The sequence below is a fragment of the Humulus lupulus genome, chromosome 5 (assembly GCF_963169125.1).
Source record: "Humulus lupulus chromosome 5, drHumLupu1.1, whole genome shotgun sequence".
NCBI classification, from domain to species: domain Eukaryota; kingdom Viridiplantae; phylum Streptophyta; class Magnoliopsida; order Rosales; family Cannabaceae; genus Humulus; species Humulus lupulus.
The window spans coordinates 83405309-83411308 of record NC_084797.1 but is presented as its reverse complement, the minus strand read 5'-3'; positions in this window follow the sequence as shown (position 1 = coordinate 83411308).

Here is a 6000-nt window from a genome sequence, read left to right as displayed (position 1 = left end):
TGAAAATCCAAATAAAATGTAATAAACTACCTGACTCAAGATACTCTGAAGTTTGAAGTGCTTCTTCTGCATCTATATAGTCTCGAACAATGATGGGTTGATGTGATCTGCTCCACCAGTTATTGAGACAAATTAATGCTTTGACCATCCTTGGGCTTAGTGAGCTTCTAAAAGGATCTAAAATTTGACATCCTATAGAAAATGCCACCTCAGAAGCAATGGTGGTAAACGGTATAGCTAACACATCATGAGTCATGAGTGATAAGATCTTGTACTTGCACCCACTACTAGCCCACCATCCCAAAACATTAAAATTCTCACTTGGTCGCTCGGGTTCCTCTTCCCAATATTTATCGACCTCATTTTTTTTCATTACATCATCATTCTCCAATCTCCATGCCATAAACTCCTCATGAAAATTACGTGACTTCTTGTTGGCACTAGGTTGACCACTAACATGCATGACGAATGTGGATGAAGCACTAACAATAGACTGAGACTGTAGCTGAGTCATAGATGCCGATGGATGAAGACTTGATGTTGTCTCATTATATTGATCAAACATTGCACGTATTGTCTTCTCTACCCTTTTCACCATCTCTTTGCACGTTATCTCATCATAAGTAGCACTAAAGTAATGACTGAGATAATCAAGCTTGTATATTGGGTCAAGGACCAAGGCAATTAGAAGTGCCTCATTGCAATTATCAAGCTTTCCCCAATACTTGTCATACTTTAGTTTCATGCTCATTGCCATTTTCCTCAATAACTCATGCTCATCATCGTCAGCTGCTAGGTGATACAGCTCCTGTTTCATATTGCAGATCTCAATGAAGTACTTATTAGCAGTAAGATAAGTAGACCCACTAAACTTTAATGTTATTTCATAAAAAGTCTCCAAAAGCCTCAAAAACACTAGAGCATTATCCCAACCAACAACAGTGGGGAGCCCCTCCTTTGGTTTTCCATCTTTATCAACCTCATCAAAATATTTCATATAATTAGCATCTAGTTGCATCCGGTCAAATGCCTTCAGAAATTTTATTGCACAATTGAGCATTAGATATGTGGGGTTCCACCTTGTTGGGACATCTAAACATAGAAGCCCTTTATATTCAATCTTTTCGTGCATGACACGCTCCGCAAAAAAATTTAGCCTCGAAGGAGAAGACCTAACAAACCTCACAACATTTCTAATTGCTGCAATTGACCCATGAATTTCCTTCAACCCTTCAGTGATAATTGCTGCATCATCAAGACTGACTATTAGGTACGACCAGGCTAGTCGTATGATTTAGTTTATTCCCTTATAAGATTATGATCTTGTAATAATTATATTGATTATTTCATCTTTATTACCTTGATACATGGCTATTAAGGAGAGTTAAGGCCCAATGGCCCATGTAACCCCCCTGAGGCTATAAATATGCATGAAATAGCTTAAGGAGGGGACTTTTGATCTTTGAATCTTTTTCCTGAATATTGAGAGAGAGAGAGAGCCTATAGTGCGATTATCCATCGTGTTATTGTAATTCTCCCAAGGTTTGTGAAACTCAAGAACCCTATTTCTTTGATCACAGCATTGGAATTCAATATTAATAATAGCACTAAGTGGACGTAGGTCATTACCATTCATTGGGGCCGAACCACTATAAATCCTTGGTGTTTTCTTCTTTACCATTAGATTAAACTCTTAATTTTTGTCTCATTTCTTATCGTATATTTGACTCTGTGTCGTTGGCCAAATCGAGGGTGAACATTCTGGTGCTTTCATTGAGAGATTGATAAAAAAATTGTAGAAAAATCTAATGGCGAAGACATCCAAGAGAGTTGGACAGATCGCTGGCGCTGCATCATCCCAACCTCCTCCACATTTGGAGTTTGAAGAGGAGGAGTTAGATTCAGAAACGCTGAGGGCAACACCGGGGGTGTTGCAGGACGAGTTGGCTAATCTTAGGGCCAATCAAGAGAATACTACGGAGACAATGGCGCTGCAACAAAGAGAAATAGAATGCCAGCGTCAGGAGCTAAGTGAGCGGCAAGCGAACATGGACCGTCGACAGAGGGATGACATGGCCGCTCTCGAAGCGGCCATCCAGTTAGCTCGGAGTCAGGCTCTGCCAGCCTCTCAGCTAGACCAGCCACCGAGTGCGCTGCCTCAGAGGGCTCCCAATCCTAGTCCTCTGCTCCAGCTAGCAAGCCCTTAAAGGCCGGAGCAGCCACCTGTGGCTCAGGATGATGTCCCAGCTAGGGATCCTGAGCAACCATCTCCATCTCAGGCTGGTCGAGGCAATCCCCAACGCCCGAGGCAGAATAGCGCCGGGCAGCCGCCCCGCAGCCCTAGACGCCCAAGGAACGAAGAGCCAAATCCACCGAGCAGGGGATAGCGTCCTTCTACCAACAGAAGGAGCATCGAGTTAGGCTCTGCGCTCAGGGGCCCCCCACGGCATAACAATGCTCGGGGACCCAACGACCAGCGCAGGCCTCCCCCTGATGCTCGGGAAATGCCAACCCGAGGAGGAAATAGCGCTAACAGCCAGTCACGCCATAGTCAGCCACAATTTAGAGATGGCCATGACTATAACGAAGCTGATTCCGGCAAGGAAATGTTGGTCAGAGGAATGAGGAAAGAGGTGGAGGCAGAAGGCCCCACCTAGAGAAAACAGGCCAGCTATCCATAATGGTGGGGGGCAACCTAGGCAGCCGAACGTCATTGATCGGCTAGGAGTTAGCGAGCAAAGACGTAGGGATGACGATTTAAGGGACATACTCAACGACCGACGTGAAAGACATGATGAGTACGCTCCCCTAGAACAGGTCGCTCATGCAGTCCCATAAGCGGTTCAGGCTCAGATTGATGCTCTGAACTAGGCAGTACAAAAGCTGGTCGGGGGACGAACGCCCCACATAGAGTACGATAGGAGAAAGGGCACTCCATTTGTATAGAGGATTGCTGCGATAGAAACCCCCAGTAAATTCAAGATGCCAACACTGCCGAACTTTGATGGTTACGGAGACCTAGTGTCTCACGTTAACAAGTTTGAGATACAAATGGATATACAGAAAGTGTTGGAAGATGCCTGCTGCAGGATCTTCCCCGCGACACTGTCCGACACTGCCCAGGAGTGGTTCTTAAGTTCCCTCCTGCTAGTATAGTATCTTGGGGGATGTTCGTGAATGAATTTTACAGACAATTCTATGCGTGTCGTGTACACCCCACAGAGGCTAACCAGCTAGTCGAGATACGCCAGAAGGAGGGAGAGCCCATAAAGGAATATGTCTAGTGCTTCATGCAAGCAGCAGCTGGAGCCAAGACAGTGGGTGATGAAGGCAAGATGATGGCCCTAACTGCTGGGGTTAGGCGCCATTCACCCCTCTGGAGTAGCCTAAGAAAGAATGGGGTAAGAAGTACCCAGGAGTTTTTGGATCGGGCTGATCGATATATCAAGCTCGAAGATGTGATTGCCAATGAAGGGAAATTGCCAACAAAAGATAAGGGGCCAAAGGAAGAACCCGCCAAGGCCGCCAACGGGTCAAAGAAACCCAATGGCAATGGGCCAGAGGAACATACCCAATTACCTCAAGACAATTTCAATCAAGAACTTAGATACAAAATGAATAAAAAGAGACTTTGCATGGAAACTCAAACAAATGAAAGGTTCGTAAACTTACTTGGATGAAAGGTGGATTATGAACATGGAAAACATTGAGCGTCTGAACGGAAGTTCCTTAGATTGGCAGCAAGAGCTTCTGGGATTTTCTTGGCTCAAACGGTCGAAGTTCTTCAGAGTTCTTGAAAAACAGAAGGCAAGAGAAAAGTAAAAAGTGAAAATATGAATTTGGGGTATTATTTATAGTGATGGAGACACCATAAAAGAAGTAATCACGAGATTACCATTTTTCAAAGTATGGGGAACTTTAATAGCCGTCAGACAAGGTTTTGGAAAGCCAAAAAGACCTGATTGGACATGATTGGTTGCTTTTTTCGAAGAGGCATGACGGCTCTGACAGGTTTTATGGGGCATACGAAAGGTCAGACACCTAAGTTTACTTTATGCTGGTCGCAGTAAAGTAAACTTGGGGGGTAAATGTTTACCCAAAAACGGCTGCTGATGACGTGGCAAAGATTTCTCACACGTGGCAGAATTGAAATAAAGTGGTGTTGTTCAGTTATCGACCAGCTACACATTGCTTCATCAAGACTGACTATTAGGTACGACTAGGCTGGTCGTATGATTCGATTTATTCCCTTATAAGATTGTGATTTTCTAATAATTATATTGATTATTTCATCTTTATTACCTTGATACACAAATATTAAGGAGAGTTAAGGCCCAATGGCCCATGTAACCCCCCTTGAACCTATAAATATGCTATTGGACTTTTGATATTTGAATCTTTTTCCTGAATATTGAGAGAGAGAGAGCCTATAGTGTGATTATCCATCGTCTTATTGTAATTCTCCCAAGGTTTGTGAAACTCAAGAGCCCTAGTTCTTTTATCACGACATTGGGATTCAATATTAATAATAGCACTAAGTGTACGTAGGTCATTACCATTTATTGGGGCCAAACCACTATAAATCCTTGGTGTTTTCTTCTTTACCATTAGATTAAACTCTTAATTGTCGTATATTTGACTCTGTGTCGTTGGCCAAATCGAGGGTCAACAATATGCTTTGATTGTAAGTTGGATACCAAGAGGTATATTTGTATATTACATACCAAAAAGAAATATAATTTTAAATAAGAATGGAAATTATTAGCATATCCTTTGGTTGTAATTTGGATACCAAGATGTATATTTGTGTCTTCTATACCACCAAGTATATAATTTTAAATAAGAATCGAAAATATTTTTTTAGAATTTAGTTATGGATACCAAATAGTATATATTTCAAGCTAGAACACTAATAAATAAACAAAAGGAAAAAAAATGATTTAGACTTAAATAGAAAATCAACTAAATAAGGAAATATATTATATGTTTGTAATATACCAAAAATCAGTCATAAAAAAAAAAAAAAAAAAAAAAAGAGACTAAGGGACATGATGGATGAGTCTTAAAAAGCAAAGGAATATCTAAGGAAATATTTTGAAGATGGTATATTATAACTGTGATTCTATTAATAAAATGGTCTATGTTAAAAAATAATTAGGTAAATAAAATTTGATTGTGTTGTTTAGGTTAATAAATATTATAATATGGGTATATTAAATCAGTTTCAAATTAGAAATTATTTATATTATAAGGTGTGTGAGTGTAAATCTTTCTACAAACAAATCACTTTTTTTCAAGTTTTTTCTTTCTTTACTTTATTTCAACAACACCAAAAATGCTTTTTAATTACTACAAAATAACACCCAAAATTAAATCAAATTAAATATTCTTAAAATAAATAAAATTTCACTAATTTAAGAAGAATATTAATTGAAGAATAATTTATTTGATCCTTGTCTATGTTGTTAAGATAGCTTATCACACCACTAAAGAAATCAAAAGTTGACTTTTAGTAGTCAAATGGTGTAATTAGAGAGTTTTAACCGCCAATTGAATACCAATTTCGTCTTCTCTTGCGTCACAACAAATGTTTTAGCCTCTAACTAGTACATCAATGGTAAAATCAATAGTAAAAGTTGACCTTTAGTTGTCAAAGAGTGGGATTAGGAGCTTTGGGTCTCAAATGTGTAGTCTACCAATTTTTTTTGTTTAATTATTTTGTGCTTTAATTTATTATTAATTGTTAAGTGTTAGAAACTTATTCAATTGTTTGAATTGTTTGGTAGAAATTAAGTGAATTTAATTTTTTAATTGTTTTATTTAATTATTTTAATGTGTAAGTAAATGAGTTTTGGTTGTATGCACAAGGTGTATGGTAAATAGTGATGCACTTGAGCAATTGTATGAGTGTATGTGCATGGTTGCATGGTGAGCATGCAATAGTTTTCCTATGCATTATTTCTTTTTATTTATTTAGTTAATTAAAAAGAAAAATAAATT